We start from the raw sequence: 21,554 nt of genomic DNA, 5'->3' as shown, positions 1-21,554 counted from the left end.
AGCGATACCAAAGAGTCCAAGTAAAGAACAAAATATATAGATTTTGAGTCTCTATAGCACTAAAGGGAGATTAAAAATTCAGAGAAAGTGTGCAACAAATCTGACAAACCTGATGTACATTTGATGAAACAAGATCCAGCGATGTTGTAATGTTTTTTTTTTTTGCAAAATCAGTTCTGTATAGAATGAATGGAATGGGTTTGAAAATGTCTGATTACTGCTTCATTAAAATAGGGTATTTCAAGGACCTGTTCTTGTTTTCTGTAGGGGTACTGTTGCACAAGTTGATAACTTGCTTGCTGGAGTACTGTGTGCTACCTTGTTATGTATGACCTCCACTAAAATTTCTTGTGCCATGTGCTATAAAAGCGGGTGCTGGTGCAGTGCGGGCATCTCAACTGAAGGTTAATCTTGTGGTGCTGCAGCATCTGCAGGTTGATAAAATAGATTTTGGAGAATCTCTATTAAGGCTCCATCATCCACACTGTGCGGCTGAAAAAAACGCCAAAAAGAGAGTGAAGGAGAATCCCTTTTTAACATAAAAACATATTTTTTTAGTATTATTCTGATAACTGTAACTTTTTTAGTTAAAGCAGCAATGGGGACTTGTTAGGGTACGTGCCCACGGTCAGTATTTGCAGCATTTTGGATGCAGTTCACCTGTTGTTTCCAAAAAACTGCTTTCTACATTACAAGCACAGTGTATAGGATTTATAGAAATCCCATGTCCACTGTGCTTCTATTTAATGCCGCATAAACTCACTGGCGTCGAGGATTTGTCAATTTCTGTTGCCGAGATTCTGGTCTCCGAAATAAAAATTTCTCCAGTAGAATTTACAGGATGCGGTTTCTCTGCATTGTTCAATGAACACATGCGGATTTACCTGGGTAATCGGATGCAGCACTTTGGACGCAGTTAAAATATGCTATTCCTGATTGTGGGAACATAACCTTATCTGCAGAAGAAGTTGACATTTTCCGTGGTACAAATATGTCTTTTTGATTGCTTTTCTAGTTTTTATTGTACAAGATAAATAATACATGAATTCTTTGGAATCCTGGGGGAACCGATACTCAGGGCGACCATAGACCATGTGCTGCAGCTTCTCTCAGGCACACAGGGGTATTGACCCTCAGGGACAGACACGTAGGTTGTTTCACTTGCTGACCAGACACACTTGACAAGAGTCCTCATAAACGGTAGAACAGTAACATTTAATAATAAGCCGCACAGTCAGTTCAAGTAACATCTGTGTGACAGCGTGGCAAATCAGGGATGTTCATGTGCGGAGCCCATTTTTTAGAACGAACAAAACGGAACCCCGACCACAAACCCGAATTTGAAATGCAGAACAAATTCGCTCGACACTAGTTAATTCTTATGAACAACAGACTCCAATGACAAACAGTACAGTTTCCTTAGCAGCACAGCAGTTCACAGTCTTCCCAGTAGTACAGGACAGCACAGTACTAATGCAAAGGCTCATTAATGAACACAGCATTCTTTACAGCACAGTGAGATGGAGGAGGGGGGAGGGTTTGCTGAGGGAGATGATCCCTGTGACACCATTTCTTCCAGTCCTTATCTTTCTGCCTGAAAATACTCTGCACTGCTAGTTCAGAAACTCTACCTGACCACTGCTTAGCTTCACTCCTGACTTGAATCCTTTTCACTTGCAGGGGCGCTTCTGTTAGATACAGAACATAAACACCACCTTTCTCTTCGGCTCCAGTCAGACAGTAAACAACTTCCCCACAATCCCCCTGGGGCTCTGCTAAAACCCTTACTGTCTCCTGTGACTGTGTTAACCCCTCTAGTGGCTGGATGCTTTTAAAGCAACAGCGCTACTTCTGCATGTCACATAGGTCATTAGTGATGTGATCCCATTTTATACTCTACATCCCTCCAGAGATGTGATTTCACCTATGAAGACCATGGCCTCAATGTCAGTCATATTTGGAGATCTAATAAACCCTGCCAGAGGCAAATATCCTCCATTACTCTACTATAAACTGCCTCTGATGTTGACTTTAGTACATGCACTGTACATCACTAGTGCGCATGAATCAAACCAAAAATTTGACATTCAAATAAACAATTCTCTATTGAGCAGATTTCCAAAAAATGTTACTTGCTAAATTAGATTGTGTCTACTGTACAAATTGATAGATCAGGGGTAAGAGAATGGTGTAAGTTTTTTTAGAGATTGGTCATTAAATTAATATTAGGTAATATGTGTTGTACAGAAAAAAAATGGTGGAAGCAGTTTAGAAATGTCAATTTCCTTTTCCTGCATGACTGCTTGTCACGAAGGAGCTTGAGTGACGGCACAGAGCTGTGATCTTAGTTTACTCAATACCATTAAGAAGGAAGGACAATTACTTGCCTCATCTTAAAAAATACTACTTGTAGCTGAAAAGACAGAAAATCTCATAGACGAACTTCAATATCTTGTGCAATAAAACCTCCCTAAAGTATAGAGGTTGCTGCATCTGCAGAAGGCTAACTTTTTAATAGCAAAAACCTTATCTGTTCCTGCTCCAGTTAAGTCTTCACTAAGCGCCTCTGCACTTATTTTCTTGAAAGCACGGGTCATTGAGGAGGAGGCCTAACCCAGCATGTTGTAAAAATGCCCTTTCATTGCTGTTCAGCACACGTCATGATTTTAATTGAAGTAGTGTTGGTAGGTGTTTAGGTGCTAACATACTATGTTATGTGTTTTTCTTCTGATAAGCATAATGTTTGGCTGGTCAGCAGATATGATTAATATGGAGGCACTGATTATGTGACCAATGGAGGGGCAGTAAGCATTACTTTAGGTCCTGACAGTCACCTGAAAGATATCAATTATTGTATTATTATTGCATCAGTTCTCCCTATACTCCTACTGAGTTATCATTGTTATTGTTCTGTTCCTAACTTAGCTTATGAACCATGATTTTGTCTAACTCTGTGATTTCCAAGCTCTTACCACCTCCTGCCACCTCCAACTCAAACATATTTCCAAAATGTGTCATTTCCTCAACCCTGAATCTACTAATATGTTAATGCCCTCATCAGCTCCCACCTTGACTTCTGCAACATCCTCCCTGCTAACAGTCTTGCACTTCTTCAGTCCATTTTTAAATTTAGTGTCCAACTATTCCACCTGTTATGACTGTATAAGCAAACTCACACGGGTAAAATATGAGCCAGAAGAGACAAACACCTGGACCCAACTGATCCCTGTTCAGACTAGGAAAATCCTTAATCTGACCCTGATTTGTCACTGCTATACAGCTGAGGTTGGCACCCTAAGTATTCACAATGGCGCCTCCATTCAACGTCGACTTACCCTGAATGTTTTTAACTGCAACCTCTCAATAAGCAATGAACAACACTAAATAAATAATAACTATAAAGCAAAATACACAGAAATCTGAGGAAAAAGTACTATGAACATGTTCACACAGAAAAGATGGAAGAAAATAAGAACATCCACACAACAAACGGAATACGTTGCAAACCTCCCAGAAGACAAATGTAAAAGTAAGGAAAGAGTACTGTGAGGAAGACACATCGGAGAGTATAAATTGCCCCTTCCAAGATGTGATAGCAAAAAACAAACGAGGAAGTGAAAACATCTGCACAAAAGCACAACAGCAAAGCAAAGGAAAAGAAAAACAAGATCATGATCAGCAGTTGGACAGAGACAACACTGTGTCCAACAGAGAGGGAAAACAACCACACTGCCAGAGGTCACCAGATTGAGCCATGGAGTTGATCCATGCCAGTGCCCCTATTTAAATGAGGGGCTACCAGACCATTAGAAACTCCCATACTCTGACAACGCTAATGGAATTCTTTTATTAAGCAATCCATATGAAGATCCTTTGAATTAACGAGGAGTTGTGTTCGAGATCATAACCGCTTCATTTGATGAGATACTGCAAATGGAGTCTGACCCACTTGGATCCCAGAACTCGCTCTATTTCAAACTCCCGATGACCCCACCATATCCACCTCAATAATGTCTCGGTGACCAGGTTTCCCATCAAATTTCTTTAAAAGGGAACAATGGAAGGGGTTATTGATTTTCTAGGCTACAAGAAGTTGAAGTTTAACTGTCACGGAATCTAAAATTTTAGTAATCCTGTAAGGACCGACTAATTTGGGGGCAAACTCCTTATATGCAACTTTAAGATGTAGATTTTTTGTTGCCAGCCACACAAACTTCTCCACCCCGAAGGCAGAGTCTTCCAACATCTGCGGTTGTCACCTTTTTTTGCCTTGTCACTGGTTACCCAAAGACCCACGTCTACCTCCTTCCTGGCTTTATTTAATTGGGAAGTAAATCTTTCCTCCTCTGTGTTAGGCAGATCATGACTAAATCCATGGATTACTGAGTACAGGGCTGTGCTGGAACCTTGCTAGGGAAGAGAAAACCCACTGGGACCTGATGAGAGGTTTTAGCCCTGGAACAGGCTCTGAAATTATGTACATACTCTTCAATATCCTTACGAGCATTCTGAATGTGCTGTCTAAGTTCTGCTCTCAGAGCAACCGCTACTACCCCCTTACCAAGAACCTTGACTGTTTAATTTTCCCTCAATTCTGCGACAACACTAGGAAACATCAGCCTTTACCATCTTAAATGTGGGGTGACATGTTACGGAAGCCAAGGATCTCGACAGACCAAAAGAAAAGTCGGTGTCAACCCATGACCGAACTTCTTGGGTCTCCCAATTGATAGCCGGATTCTGCCTTAATAACCATGGCAGGCCTAGCACTTACCGTATTTTTCGAACTATAAGACGCACTTTTTTCCTCCAAAATTTTGGAGGAAAATGGCAGGAGCAGCAGGAGCCGCACTGTGGGTACACTGTGTGTGCTATTAATGAGAATGAATGGTCTCTGCTTCCAACGCACAAAGTCCTGGCGTGGGGGCAATTACTATTCTGGAACAGCATCTCACTGTGTGATGGCGCATGGCAGTTACATCATGCGTGACTCTCACAGCAGTGAGAACCCTGTCAGCAGCAGAGTGAGACACAGCTCTGGAGGACAGAGAAGGTGAGTATAATTGTTTATTTTTTTATGTGCAGCGTGATGGTGATCAGGCGGTGCCACGCACACCAGGATGAGGGGGGCATACATAAAGGGTTAAAGGGTGAGATACATACCGGGATGAGATATGAGGGGGGACATACCTACAGAGATGAGGGGGGCCATGCATACAAGAATTAGGGGGGCTATACATACAGGGATGAGGCATAAGGGGGGCCATGCATACAGGGAAGAGGCATGAGGGGGCCATACATACAGGGATGAAGGGGGCCATACATACAGGGATGAGGGGGCATACATACAGGGATGAAAGGGGTCATACATACCAGGATGAGGGGGGCCATCCATACCAGGAAGAGGGGGGCCATACATTCAAGGATTAGGGGGTCAAAAATACCATGATAAGGGAGCTGTACATACTTGGAAGAGGAATTAAGGTGCCATACATACCAGGAAGAGGGATGAAGGTGCCATACATACTAGGATGAGTATGGGGGGGCATACATACCAGGATGAAGTTTGCCATACATACCAGGAAGGGGGATGAGGGGGGCCATGCATGCCAAGTATGGGGGATTGGAATACCATGCACTACAGGATGGTGGATTGGGGTGCCAATGCATACCAGGTTGGGGATGAGGGCCACGTATAACAGGAAGGAGGGTGCCATATATACCAGGATGGGGGATATTAACAGAATTGGGGGACATTACACCTATAACAGTGTCTGCAGCAGACCCCCTCCCTGTTAACAAGGCATTATGACCACATGTTTTGCTTAAATTTTTTTTCTATTTTCCTCTTCTAAAACCTAGGTGCGTCTTTTGGTCTAGTGCGTCTTATAGTTCGAAAAATATGGTACTTGGCAAGTAGAAAAGATAGAGCCATAAATGAAATTAATTCAGTGTGTAACCATCCTACCTTCATGCATACAGTATGTTCTCGACCTGCATAGTAACATGACTTTGTGAAAGAGGAGAGTTCTCAATAATAGAGACTTGAAAGTGCAGATTGAGAAAGGAGAAATCATAACCACAATCAACAGCAAAGTCATGAGCAATTAGAATCAAGGTAGAACCTGAATCCTCAAATACGTGAAAACAAAATCAGACTTAGTCTCAAATGATACCTGAAAGAAAAACGAACGCCTGTACCACAGAAAGACTCTTGAAACCTGCATCTATAAAAAAAAGTGTCTTCTTTATTTCCATTTTGAAACTCATAAATATATTTGAAACATTGAACCATGATGAGACCAGATCCACTGCAATAGAAACAGAATCGAGCTGATGCTTCAAGGTTAGCTCCCCTTCTGGTGTTTCTGCAAGCACCAACTTGCATAGAATCACCAGTCTCATCTGATACCAAGGAAGATACTACTAATAAGCCTTTAAATGTATCTCTATCTCTAAGACGACTATTTAAACAAACAGCTAGTGTCATAGCTTCTTCCAGGGACTGCAGACAGAGACAGTACATCATCATGTTCCTAATCTAACCCAAAAGTCCCTGACAGAACTGACTCCAAAGAGTCTCTACTGCCCAATGTCTAAACTGTAAATAGTAGCCATCAACTGTATGGCCTCCCTGAACCAACTTACTGATATTGGATTTAGCAACAACAAATTTGTCAGGGTCGTTACAGATGAGGCCAAGAGCCGAGAAAAGTGTATAAACAAAGGAAAATGCCAGGGCATAATCTGGCAAAGAAAATGCCAAGGCCTGCAAATCCCCATGAAGTAAAGACAATATAATGCCCACTCGCTAACTCTCACACCCAGAGGAGACAGGACAGAGGTTAAAGTATTACTTGCATAAGGCAGAAAAAATTGAGAACTTATTTCTATACCTGTCAAATCAGTCCGGGACGTTACATTGGTTTACACTGCACCAATTGGATTAGTAAATTGTTGTTGACACCTGATGTCCACATCTTCCAAGGACAAAATTTGAAGTTGTGAAGTCAAAGTACTCACGGAATCAATGATGACGCCTCAACACACACCAAATGAGCTAGCTATAATGTTATGTAAAAGCACACTCATACAGGTAACATATTAACTAGAAGAGAAAAGCATCTGAACCCAGCAGGTTTAGACTAGGAAAGTCACCAATAGTGTTGAGCCATCCCCGTAGTGTTCAGGTTCGGTTCGGTTCGTCGAACACCGGGATGTTCGAGGAACTGTTCGTCGAACTGTTCGTCGAACGCCTTAGAACACCGTCGAACACCGTTAAAACCAATGGCAGGCAAACAAAAACACATAGAAACCACCTTCAAAGGTGTCCAAAAGCTGAAAAACTGCTCTCTTTAAAAAAGCCGGCTGGCAATTCAGCAGCGGCATACACCGGTACCCGACAAGTTAGACAAGAAGGTATAGAGCATCACACATAGATTAGATAAATAGAAATATGTCAGTCACATATATATGAAGTACAGTGACAGTGTTGGTTACTGTACTTGTCATTTAGTGTTAAAATAAAAAGGATTTATTTAAAAAAAATTGGCGTGGGGTTCCCCATAATTTTAGTCTCTAGCAGAGGTTAAGCAGACTGCTGGGGCAGATATTTGAAGCCTGGGAAGGGGGTAATACCCATGGAGCTCCGCATGCTACTAATATCAGTCTCCAGCTGAATACCTAGCCTTTACTAGCTACTAAAATGGGAAACCCCCCAAAAAAATGACTTGGGGTCTCCCGTATTTTAATAGCTAGCAAAGGCTAGGCAGACAGCTGGGAGCTGATATTAATAGCCCAGGAAGGGTGCCATGAATATTGGCCCCCTCCCAGGCTAGAAACACCAGCCGTCAGCCGCCCCAGAAATGGCGCATCCATAGGATTCGCCAATTCTGGCACTTAGCCTCGCTCTTCCCACTGCCCTGTAGCGGTGGCAGTGGGGTAATAGGGTTGGGGTTGATGTCAGCTAATAATGCCAGCTGACATCAAGCTCAGGTTAGTAATGGAGAGGCGTCTATAAGACACCCCCATTACTAGCCCCATAGTCAAAGTTAAGAAAAACCACAAACATCCAGAATAAAGTCCTTTAATTGAAATAAAGACACAATTTTTTATTGTTCTAAATTAAACCATACTTACCATCACGCCCATTCCAACTGAAGCCATTGATCTCCTGCAATAAAAGAAAAATAATAAAGCAACATCATCCTTACCTTTCCATGGTTCCCAGGACAGCTCCAGCTCTGCTACATCGAGATGACAGGCTGGACCGCAGCAGAACGCTGCCATCCAGCTTGCCATGCCGCAGGCACTGAGAAGCGCAGGCATGCTTGCACTCCTCAGTGTCTCGCTGTGATGGCATCCAGATGAGCCGAGGTCATGTCCAATGAACTCGGCTCACCTCATGTATGTCACTGACAGCGTGGGAAAATTATCCTGCACTCAGTGCTTCAGTGTGAGAATTCTCCCACGCTGTCAGTGACGTGCATGAGGTGAGCTCATGTCCAATGAACTCAGCTCACTTCATGCACGTCACTGACAGCATGGGAGAATTCTCATGCTGAAGCGCTGAGTGCAGGAGAATTTTCCCACGCTGTCAGTGACGTGCATGAGGTGAGCCGAGTTCATTGGACATGGCCTCGACTCATCTGGATGCCTTCACAGCGAGACACTGAGGAGCGCAAGCATGGTGGTGGAGGCGGAGCCTGCCGTGTGCTGCAAGAGTTGTGCTGTGTGTAAAGAGAGCTCCTGGGAAGGGAGGAGAGCCAGGCGGAGGTGACCGAGCGGACCGGGAGGACCGGTGGGAGGCGACCAGAGGGACGAGCGCAAGAGAGCGCTGTGACAGCGTGCAGCGCCGGCCGACGGAGGGCACCAGGTGGTGGTGACCAGGAGTGTCTGCGGGATGACAGGCTGGATGGCAGAGTTCTGCTGCGGTCCAGCCTGTCATCTCGATGTAGCAGAGCTGAAGCTGTCTGAAATAATTTAAAAAAAATTGACGTGGGGCTTCGCACTATATTTGTGTCCAGCCAGGTACAGCAGGCAGGAACGGGCGGCCCCCAACCACCAGCTGCCTATTTGTACCTGGCTGGACACAACAATATAGGGAATCCCTATTTTTTTTAATTATTTCATGAATTTCATGAAATCATTTAAAAAAAAAAATACGTGGGGCTTCGCCCTATTTTTGTGTCCAGCCAGGTACAACTAGGCAGCTGGGGGCTGGAATCCGCAGCGCAAGGAGGCCCAAGATTTCTGGTCACCCCCCGCTGCAAATTGCAGTCCGCAGCCACCCTGGAAAATGGCGCGTTCATAGAAGGGCCATCTTCTGTCGCTGTACCCAACTCATTCAGGGCCCTGGTGCGGAGGTTCACTGGGTAATAAAGGGGTTAGGGCCAGCATGGCATTATCAGCTGGCCCTAAGCCCGAAATTCATGGGGTCACGCCAATATTAGACATGACCGCCATGAATTTCTAGTAAAGTATTTAAAAAAAAACACAATTCTTTATTGTTCTAAATAAAACCATACTTACCATCACGCCCATTCCAGCTGAAGCCAACAATCTCCTGCAATAAAAGAAAAATAATAAAGCAACATCATCATTACCTGTCTATGGTTCCCACGACAGCATCAGCTCTGCTACATTGAGATGACAGGCTGGACCGCAGCAGAATGCTGCCATCCAGCCTGTCATAGTAAATTACATAGTTAGTAAAGCCGAATAAAGACTTGCATCCATCAAGTTCGACCTGTAAGTTCTGTAATTGCTTAAGTTGATCCAGAGGAGGGCAAAAACCCCAAATGATATGGCCTATCTTCACCTGAGGAAAAATTCCCTCCCGACTCTGAAACCAGCAGTCAGAATAAATCCCTGTATCAACTTACTATTTTATTCTATTTTTAAGTATATGCTGAAATCTGCCTGGTATCTAGAAATGCATCCAGCCCCCGCTTGAACTGGTTTAGTGAATCCGACATTACCGTCTCCTCACTCAGTGAATTCCATATTTTCACTGCTCTTACCGTAAAGAACCCCTTCTTTTGCTGGTGCTGGAACCTTTTCTCTTCCAGTCTTAGTGAATGCCCTCTTGTTACCGTAATATCCCTCATTTTGAACAAATCCCTGGCAAGGTCTCTATACTGTCCCCTAACATATTTGTACATATTTATTATATCCCCCTCAACCTTCTCTTTTCCAGGCTGAATAGTCCTAGTTTTGCCAACCTCTCTGGTTATTGCAGTCCCTCCATTCCCCTTATTAATTTTGTTGCCCTCCTTTGTACCTTTTCAAGCTCATTTATATCCTTTCTATATATTGGGGCCCATAACTGAGCACAGTATTCCAAGTGTGGTCTGACCAGTGCTTTGTACAGTGGAAGAACAATGTTCTCATCCTTTGCAGCTATACTTCTTCTGATACATCCAATTACCCTGTTTGCCCTTACCTCAGCCGCCTGACTTTGGGCACTCCAATTTATTTTGCTATCAATTAAGATGCCCAAGTCCTTCTCCATCTCTGAATTCCCCAATGATTTCCCATTCAGTGAGTACTGGTGACTTCCATTTTTCCTTCCCATATGTATGACCTTACATTTCTCCTCGTTAAACCTCATTTGCCATTTAATGCTCCACCTACCCTGCTTATCCAAATCCCTCTGTAGGTCTGCACTGTCCTCTTTTGTATTAATTGTTTTACATAACTTTGTGTCATCTGCAAATATTGATATTTTACTATTTATCCCGTTTACTATGTCGTTAATAAAGATATTAAATAACATTGGGCCTAGTACAGACCCCTGTGGTACCCCACTAGTGACGCTTACCCAATCTGAGTATATTCCATTTATAACCACCCTCTGCCTTCTATCCTTTAGCCAGTTAGCTACCCACTTGCAGACATTTTCCCCCAGCCCCATCATTCTAATTTTGTATACCAACCTATTATGTGGCACGCTATCGAACGCTTTTGAGAAGTCGAGATACACGACATCCACTGGTTCCCCCTGATCTAATCGAGAGCTAACCTCCTCGTAGAAGTCAATCAGGTTAGTTTGGCAGGAGCGATTCCTCATGAATCCATGTTGGTTCGGGGTTAATAGATTATTAGCATCAAGATGCTCCATAATTGCCTCATTAATAAAGCCTTCAAAAATTTTGCCCACAACGGATGTCAGACTCACTGGCCGATAGTTTCCGGCGTCACTTTTTGCTCCCTTTTTGAATATTGGCACTAAATTCGCCTGTCGCCAATCAAGTGGTACAGACCCAGTCTCAACAGAGTCCTTAAATATAAGATATAACGGTCTGTCTATCACATTACTTAGTTCCCTTAGTACCCGTGGGTGTATGCCATCAGGTCCTGGTGATTTGTTTATTTTAATGTTACTGAGGCGTTTCTGTACCCCAGCTTGGGTTAGATTTGACATACTTAGGGGAGGATTAAGCTTGTCCCTTCTCATTTCGCCTGTTAGCTCTTTTTCCTTTGTGAAAGTTGACGAAAAAAATTTATTTAATAGATTAGCTTTATACTCATCTTTCTCTATGATTTTGCCTTCATCACTTTTTATCGGTCCAATATTATCCGATTTAATCCTTTTACTATTTATATACGTAAAGAACAGTTTGGGATTTGATCTACTTTCCCTAGCAATACGTCTCTCTGTTTGCTCCTTCGCTATTTTTATTTGTTTTTTGCAGGTTCTCATTTTTTCCTTGTAACACATTAGTGCCTCCTTGCTGTTTTCCTGTTTTAATCTCTTGAATGCCTCTTTTTTGCTATTTAACGCCCCTTTTAGGTTCTTATTCAACCATATTGGTTTCCTCCTATTTCTGGCCCTTTTATTCCCATACGGTATATACCTCTCGCACTGAGTATTCAGAATTATTTTGAAGGTTTCCCATTTACTATTCGTATTTCCTTGATTAAGAATAGTGTTGAGCCACCCCCGTAGTGTTCGAGTTCGGTTCGGTTCGTCGAACACCCGTGTGTTCGCCGAACTGTTCGTCGAACTGTTCGTCGAACACCTTCGAACACCGTTAAAACCAATGGCAGGCAAACAAAAACACATAGAAACACATAGAAAACACCTTCAAAGGTGTACAAAAGCTGACAAACTGCTCAGAAGACATAACTAACACATGGAAAAGTGACAAGTACATATAGTCATGCGAAAATAAAAGAGGTGGAGGAGTAAAAGGAGGGGGAGACACAGATATAGGCATGTCATGCCCTTCTAAAATCCAAAAAGTGAGAAGTCGACACGGCCAGTCCGCTCCTGCCCGTGCCACCTCCGTGTCGCTGGGTTTGTGCCAGAGCCGCGGTGAACCCTGACGGCCAGCCCCCCTCTCCCAATACTGGTGCCTGTCCGCTGGTGGGTCGAGCGAGCCCCCCTGTGGTGTAGGCAGCTCTAAGCTTTTTAATTTAAATTGTCTCTCTAATTTGAATGAATACACTTTAAATCCATTTACAAGGATCTATTGGAGGGCAAGTCTCATGCCAGCAGCCGCGGTAATTCCAGCTCCAGTAGCGTCCACTAAAGCTGCTGCAGTTAAAAAGCTTTTATAAGGATCGAGCTCGGCTGTCCACCGCAAGGCATCCTACTGCCAGTCCCAGCCCCTATGCCTTGGGGTGCCTCCTGATGCTCTTCACTAAGTATCCCATGGTCCCGAAGCATTTCCTTTGAAAAAATTAAGTGTCTAAACTACAGGTGGTGCAGCTTGCTTAACAGCCGGGATAATCCGCTTACTAGCAGACACTGCTACTAGGCACAAAGTATTTCCTGGGCTAGATGCAGTTAAAAATTTGTAATTAGATACTCTTGTTGGATGCTGAGAAAGCATTCCATAGAGTCTCCTGGCACGCCATATATGATTCTCTTAAAAAGCTTGGGGTAGGGGTCTAGGGGACCCTTTTATAGCCAAAATCACGGCCCTGTATCGCAATACGTCACCTAGGCTGAAGATGAATGGAACTGTAGCACCCTGAGGGCTCGGTTGCTAAAGACGTATTGCACCTCACCCAGAGGTGTGATATCTCACTCTCAGGTAAGGATGGAGTGTGGATCAGGACCCGACACCTGCATGCATTACACCACATTGCCGTGGGGCAGGGTGACCAATATGCCCCTGAGATGGGCATGACAGTCCCTGTCCCTGGCTGGAGTGGGGGGAGGGAACACTGAGGAAGGGGAACCCTGTAGTGCAGGAGCAGGGAGGAAGCAGTTCCTGGGTGCATTGAGAAGGGAGTATAAAAGGTGGGCACCATCTTAGTTCAGTGCAGAGAAGTCTGAGCAGAAGTGGCAGGGAGCAGGGGCTCTGCATGAGCTCTGCTCCGGAGGCGGGCCTAGTAACAGAGGCCCAGGCCTGGAAGAGGGAGAAGGAAGGAAGAGGAGCGGAGAAGGCTCCAGGAACGAGGAATGAAGGGATCCCAGGGGTGCGGACGGGCGAGTCGCCACCGCACGCCCGAATCCACCTGCGTGGAGGGGTCAGGCCAAAGGGGGAGACCGGTCCCCGAACTAGTGGAGGCAGGAAACGACCCTCAGCTAGAAACCGGAGGCTCTGACATTTTATGTGGCGCAGCCCCTCGCTACACCCGCTAGGAAGGCACCACATAGGGTCAGGGAAACTGGCGCCAAGTTTACCAAGAGGAGGCCCGAGGCAGCCGGACAGAAGTGTTGGTAAGAAAGGCCAGACAAAGGACACACAAAGGGGGTCCTGTGAAGTGCTCCAAAGTTATCTGGGAGTTGTCTGAGCCCCTCACCTGGTGAGCACAGTACGACGTGGGCAGCCGTTACCTGCAGACGTGGTCTGGATAATAAGAACTGTGAGTAAAGGCCCTGAACTGCATCACTGACTCCGTGTCGTTACTGCTGCTGCCCTGCACCATCACCCCCATCCTCCGCATACACTGCCCTGAGGCTATACTCCTCCCGTGGGGAGTTATGCTACGCTCTGCTGCACCCACAACACCAGCCTCAGTGGTCTGCCCTGTAGCGGCGGTTCACTCTGACCGCAATCCACGGGTGGCGTAGTCGGACATTTAAACATGAAAACCACATAAATAGTTCCGCTACTGGTTTGACCGCCCTGAGCCACGGAACTGGGTCGCCGCCACGAAGACTACAACCACCAGCATCCACCAAAAAGGGTCCGGCTCCGGGTGTCCCAAGGCCCAGGGGGTGCGTCAGAACATTTTCATCACCTTTCACAATCACCAATGAGACAAGGCAGTGATGTCCTCTGTCCCCTCTCTTATACATCCTAGTGACGGAGCACCTGCTCTCATCAATTCGCCATAACCCCAATATTAGGTGGATTGAGGTGGGAGGCACCGAGTACAAGTGCTCTCTATTTGCTGATGATGTCCTAGTATATATCACTCAATCACATATATCCATCCATGCTGTTATGGCTGAAATAGATCACTTTGTTACATGGTAAAATTTTAAAATCAATGCAGCGAAGTCTGAGGCCCTCGATGTCTCCCTCCCCAAATCCATATAGGATTCCATCCAGTCCAACTTTCCCTTTGCCTGGCCCTCACAGGGTATCAAATACTTAGGAATTCCTATTCATAGAGACCTCTCCCATCTATGTTATCTTAATTTTGGGCCCTTTATTGAACAACTCCATACAGACCACGGTTGGCAAGTTAGAACTGTAAGATTCACTACGTGAACCACTGGTGTTTTGTGGAAAAGCACATGTACACTGCGTTCCAAATTATTATACAAAAAGTGTTTAGGAGTGATAAGGGAAGAATTTGTTTGTTTGTCAGTTAAACTCATTGATGGTGATGTGTGTCAGGGCTCTTTATATCACTGTAAGCAATTGCAGACACCTGTGCTAATTAGTTTGGCAGGTGTGTCCAATGAAAGGCAAGACTACTTAAGATGTCTCTCTCACATTATTAAGCAGCCTACATTTTCTGCCAAAATGGGAAAGAAAAAGGATGTGTCGGCTGCTGAGAAGCAACAAATTGTGGAGTGTTTAGGTCAAGGCATGACTACAATCAGCATTGTGCGATGATCAGGATGAAGTGTCCTGGCAATCAAGAAGTATGTAGCTGATTCACAGTACACACGTGTGCGTGCTGATAAGGGCAAATTGAGGACTCTTTCCTACAGGCAATTACGTCAGGTTGAAAGAGCAGCGGCAAAAAAGCCTTGTCATAGCAGCAGACAAGTTTTTGAAGCTGCTTGTGCCTCCAACGTCCCCCGAACAACAAGATGCAGGGTCCTTCAGAGGTTTGCAGCTGTGCATACGCCATCCTGTCGACCTCCTCTATCCACTTCACACAAGCAGAAACGGCTCCAGTGGGCCAAACATTACATGAAGACTGATTTCAAAACTGTTTTGTTCACGGATGAGTGCCGTGCAGCGCTCGATGGTCCAGATGGATGGAGTGGAGGATGGCTGGTTGATGGACACCCCACGCAAACACGGCTACAGCGCCAACAAGGAGGAGGTGGAGTAATGTTTTGGGCTGGAATCATGGGGAGAGAGATTGTCGGCCCCTTTAGGATCCCTGAAGGCGCTAAAGATGAACTCCATAATGTATGTGGATTTTCTCAAACAGCACTTCCTGCCATGGTTCAAGAAGAAGAACCGTGTATTTCACAGCAAGATCATTTTTCTGCATGATAATGCACCATCTCATGCTGCACATAAAACATCTGCATCTCTGGCTGATATGGGCATAAAAGGGGACAAACTTATGGTGTGACCCCCATGCTCCCCTGACCTCTACCCCATTCAGAACCTTTGGAGCATCATTAAAAGGAGTGTCTATGATGGCGGGAGGCAGTTCACATCTAAGCAACAGCTCTGGGAGGGTATTCTGTCCTCATGCAAAACAATTGAAGCAGAAACCATCCAAAACCTGACAAATTCAATGGACGAGAGAGTTCAGAAGCTCCTTTCGAACAAGGGGTCCTATGTGAAAATGTAACATCACCTAGAATAAAGTTTTGAGTTGAAAACTGTTTGATTTCAGTTTCTAACAACCTGCTAATGCTTATAATTTCAAAAATGACCATTTTTTTGGTCTTTATTAAAATGAAAAGGTTGATCGAAAAGTTTGGGGGATCTAAGAGTGTGGCAACCCAGTAGTCATGATTACTTCGAATTCTGACAATATGAGGGTCATGCTGCAGGTAGTGCAGCAAGAAGGCACTTATGTGCCTTGCGCATCTCGGAGCCCCAAAATTATTTTCCGGGCTAGATGCAGCTAAAAATTATTTTTAATTTTAAATCTGGTGAAGCTTTAGTATAGATGGCCTAATAGGATCAGTGCTGCACACTGCTACAAAGCCCAAATTATTTTCCAGTCAAGATACAGATAAACATGATTAGTAATTTGAAAGCTTAAAACGGTTGGTAGGGTGATTTTAACCAATCATCAAGCTTTTACTCTCCCCAGGATGACACAGGGGTAGAAAAGTCGTTTCGGATCCATGATTTGTTCATCTTTATGAACGTGAGTCTGTCTACATTATCAGTGGAGAGCCGCGTGCGCTTATCTGTCAGCACACCACCAGCAGCGCTGAACACACGTTCAGACAGAACGCTGGCTGCGGGGCATGACAAGATCTCCAAGGCGTAAGTGGCTAGCTCCGGCCATTTATCCAGATTGGAAGCCCAAAAAGAGCAAGGGTCCAGTGACACAGTCGTGGCTTCAATGTTTACTTGGAGATACTCCTGTACCATCGTCTCTAGGCGTTGACTATGTGTCAGACTTCTTGTCTCCTGTGGCCTTGCAAAGGATGGGCTAAAAAAGTGGTGAAATGATTCCGCAAAATTGATGTTACCAGCAGATACTGTGGTTCTGTTACGATTTGAGTGCTGAACACTTGACGGTCCCACGGTTGGCAAGTTGGAACTGTGAGATTCACTACGTGCACCACTGGTATTTTGTGGAAAAGCACATGTAAGATTCTGCAACAGTCTCTGCTGATACTCCTGCATGCGTGCATCCCTTTCTATGGCAGGAATAATTTCTGCAAATTTACTTTTGTACCGGGGATCTAACAGTGTGGCAACCCAGTAGTCAGGATTATTTCTAATTCTCACAATTCGAGGGTCATGTTGCAGGTAGTGCAGCAAGAAGGCACTCATGTGTGTTGCGCATCCAGGAGCACCAAGTCCCTGTTGTGTTGGTGGCGAGGTAACAATCATGCTTCCTTCCTCTGTCCTCTCCCCCCAACCTCGCACAACAGAAATGTGATCAAGGTCTCCCTCATCTGATGAGTCTTCCATCAGTTCGTCCTCCACTTCTTCCTGGGCTGCTGCACCTTCCTCACTAGTTTGGCTGCTACCATGCGCCCTGGTAAAACCATCTCCCCCACCCTCACATGCCTGCCGCCTTGGTGCTGCCGACCGTCTGGACCTTGCAGATGTTAGCCCTTCCGCATACAACTCCTCCTCCTCTACTTCCTCCACCTCCTCTTGTGCCACCACCTGACTCCGAATTCTGTTTAACATGTGCTCCAGCATGTAAATCACCGGAATAGTCATGCTGATAATGGCATCGTCAGCACTAAACATCTTCGTCGACATTTCAAAACTGTGCAGAAGGGTGCATAGGTCCCTGATCTGAGACCACTCCTCCAGCGTGATTTGCCCCACCTCTGAATCTCGTTGGCCCAGGCTATACGTCAGAACGTATTGCACCAGGGCTTGTCGGTGCTGCCACAGTCGCTGCAACATGTGCAGAGTTGAATTCCACCGGGTAGGCACAACGCATTTTAGCCGGTGAAGTGGCAGGCCCAACGACTTCTGTAGAGATGTAAGTCGCTGAGCTGCGGGATGCGAACGGCGGAAGTGAGCACACAGCGACCATGCCCTCTGCAGAAGGCCATCTAGTCTGGGATAGTGGGCTAAAAATTGCTGGACAACCAGGTTCAACACGTGAGCCATACAAGGCACGTGTGTGACATTGCCCCGGCGAAGGGCCGCACCCAGGTTTGCAGCATTGTCGCACACGGCCATCTCTGGATTCAGGTCCAGTGGAGACAACCATTCATGAAATTGGTTCTCCAGAGCTGACCACAACTCCTCAGCTGTGTGACTCACATTTCCCAGACATTTCAATGTAAAAACCGCCTGATGACGTTGAGCCCTACTGCCAGCATACTAAGGAGGTGTGAAGGATCCCTTCTGCGCAGTTAGAAAGCGTGTGGCATGACCAGACAGGCTTTGGGTGCAGGTGGAAGACCGAGAGGAGGTTGAGGAGGCAGAAGCAGTGGAGGAACTTTGACATAAAGAGGATTGACGCACAACTCGTGGGGACGGCAAGACTTGGACAGCAGCCCCTTGTCCTGCTGTCACCATAGTTACCCAGTGCCCAGTCAGCGACATGTAACGCCCCTGTCCATGCCTACTCGTCCAAGTGTCTGTGGTGAAATGCACCCTGTCACACACAGAGTTTCTCAAAGAAGCGGTGATGTTGTGTGCGACATGCTGGTGGAGCGCAGGCACACCTTTCTTTGAGAAGTAGTGCCGACTGGGCATCTGGTACTGGGGCACTGCGACGGACATAAGGTCTCGAAAATCCTCTGTGTCCACCAGGCGGAAAGGCAGCATTTCTGTAGCCAAGAGCTTGCAGATGGTGAAATTCAACCTCTTAGCTTTCTCATGGCTAGGAGGAAATGGTCTTTTACTTGTCCACATCTGAGGGACCGAGGGCTGGCTATTGTGCTTAGACGGGGTTGATAAGGGTGTCCCGGCAAACTGCCGGTCTGTGAGGAAGATGCAGGCGGACATGTTAGGTTGCCTTGATCCAAAGGTGGTGCTATCGATGTCGGACAGCGCTCAACACCAGCTGGTGTTACCACCTCCAAAGAAAATGATGACCTGCCAATCACGCTGGCTGTTGCGGGTAAAGAGGTGGCAGGTCTGCGCCCCAAAACAGGTGTGACTGCTGTCCCCCCAGTCACAGAGGATGAAGAGGCCGCGGATGCACAAGATATGGCACACGGTGATTGGCCCGGCCGGCTAGGTTGCATTGTAGCACACTGAGCTTCCCACTGCAACTTATGCTTCATGTCCATGTGCCGGTTCATGCATGAAGTACTCAAACTATGTATTTTTTGGCCTCTACTTAGCTTTTGCTGACAAATGTTACAGATAACACGAGTTGGGTCATCTTTATCGATCTGAAAAAATGCCCAGGCTATGCAAGGCTTAGCACCCATGCGACCTGAAGAGCCACCACGACTTGTGGTGAGAGGCAGAGTTGTGTTTGAGGATGCAGTTGTTGACGTGCTTCCAGTACTACGTCTCTGTCCAGGAAGGCGCAACCTGACCTCGTCGTCACTAGCATCTTCCTCCACCTCCTCTGCTGACCTCATCTCTTGGCTGACTGTGGGTTGACAGTAAGTGGGATCTCCGACCTCATCATCATCACCCTGTGCGTTATCACACCCGTCGTCCTCAGAGCCAACCTGTTCCTGCCCTGACAAAAAACTAAAGTTGTCGCTCCAATCAGGTATTTGAGTCTTATCATCGTCTTCCTCATTGTCTCCACCAACAGGAGTTACAGTTTGGGAATGAGGGTCTACATTATGGTCAGAACCTTCTGCGTCTGGTCCTGGATCCGACTCATAAAGATTCTGGGCATCAGTGCAGATCATTTCCTCGTCTGGATTCACAGAAGCGCTGGAGTCGACCTCTGATTCCCAGGCTATAGTATGAGTAAACAGCTCTGCAGACTCAACCATCTGTTCTACCTCACACTCAGACGGGCAGCTGGAGATTTGGGAGCTGTGAGGAAGCAAGTGCGATTTGGGTGACACCTTTGAGGACTGGAGTATTTGTGATGTTGAAGTTGATGTGGAGGAGAGCCCACTTAAAGGAGCACTTGATATCCGTTGAAGCACCTGCTGTTTTTGTGCCTCATCTGGAATTTGTAGCGATTGGCGTGGCCGTAAGAAAGGGATCTTATCACATTGTCCGCTAAAAGAAGTAGACATTTTAGTTTGGCTGGAAGATGGTCTTTCTTCTGCACCTACCCCACGGACACAACCTTTTTTCCCCTTCCCAACACGCCTATTCCCCTTTCCACCAGCAGCAGGCCTTTTTCCACTCATTTTGGTGGTTAACTAATTCACATCTCTGGAGTTGTTTGCACAAAAAAACAATGGATGGTAACCGAGCAGAGCTGAGTGGCCAAACTGTGGTATTAGGCCAAAACTATTGGCTGGGTTAGATGCAGAAAAAAATTATTTTTAATTTGCAACCTGATGGAGGTCAGTATAGATGGACTAATAGACCAAGTCCCACACACCGCTAGAAGCCCAAATATTTTTTCAGAGCTAGATGCAGAAAATTTTTTTTATTCAATTTGCAACCTGATGGAGGTCAGTATAGATGGACTAATAGACCAAGTCCCACACACTGCTAGAAGCCCAAATATTTTTTCAGAGCTAGATGCAGAAAAAAATTATTTTTAATTTGCAACCTGATGGAGGTCAGTATAGATGGACTAATAGACCAAGTCCCACACACTGCTAGAAGCCCAAATATTTTTTCAGAGCTAGATGCAGAAAAAAATTATTTTTAATTTGCAACCTGATGTAGGTCAGTATAGATGGACTAATAGACCAAGTCCCACACACTGCTAGAAGCCCAAATATTTTTTCAGAGCTAGATGCAGAAAAAAATTATTTTTAATTTGCAACCTGATGGAGGTCAGTATAGATGGACTAATAGACCAAGTCCCACACACCGCTAGAAGCCCAAATATTTTTTCAGAGCTAGATGCAGAAATTTTTTTTATTCAATTTGCAACCTGATGGAGGTCAGTATAGATGGACTAATAGACCAAGTCCCACACACTGCTAGAAGCCCAAATATTTTTTCAGAGCTAGATGCAGAAAAAAATTATTTTTAATTTGCAACCTGATGGAGGTCAGTATAGATGGACTAATAGACCAAGTCCCACACACTGCTAGAAGCCCAAATATTTTTTCAGAGCTAGATGCAGAAAAAAATTATTTTTAATTTGCAACCTGATGTAGGTCAGTATAGATGGACTAATAGACCAAGTCCCACACACTGCTAGAAGCCCAAATATTTTTTCAGAGCTAGATGCAGAAAAAAATTATTTTTAATTTGCAACCTGATGGAGGTCAGTATAGATGGACTAATAGACCAAGTCCCACACACCGCTAGAAGCCCAAATATTTTTTCAGAGCTAGATGCAGAAATTTTTTTTATTCAATTTGCAACCTGATGGAGGTCAGTATAGATGGACTAATAGACCAAGTCCCACACACTGCTAGAAGCCCAAATATTTTTTCAGAGCTAGATGCAGAAAAAAATTATTTTTAATTTGCAACCTGATGGAGGTCAGTATAGATGGACTAATAGACCAAGTCCCACACACTGCTAGAAGCCCAAATATTTTTTCAGAGCTCGATGCAGAAAAAAATTATTTTTAATTTGCAACCTGATGTAGGTCAGTATAGATGGACTAATAGACCAAGTCCCACACACTGCTAGAAGCCCAAATATTTTTTCAGAGCTAGATGCAGAAAAAAATTATTTTTAATTTGC

The sequence above is a fragment of the Phyllobates terribilis genome, unplaced genomic scaffold (genome assembly GCF_046119375.1).
Source record: "Phyllobates terribilis strain yellow unplaced genomic scaffold, ASM4611937v1 Scaffold_11__3_contigs__length_659146591, whole genome shotgun sequence".
Taxonomy (NCBI): Eukaryota; Metazoa; Chordata; class Amphibia; order Anura; family Dendrobatidae; genus Phyllobates; species Phyllobates terribilis.
Note: the sequence above shows the minus strand (reverse complement) of the source record.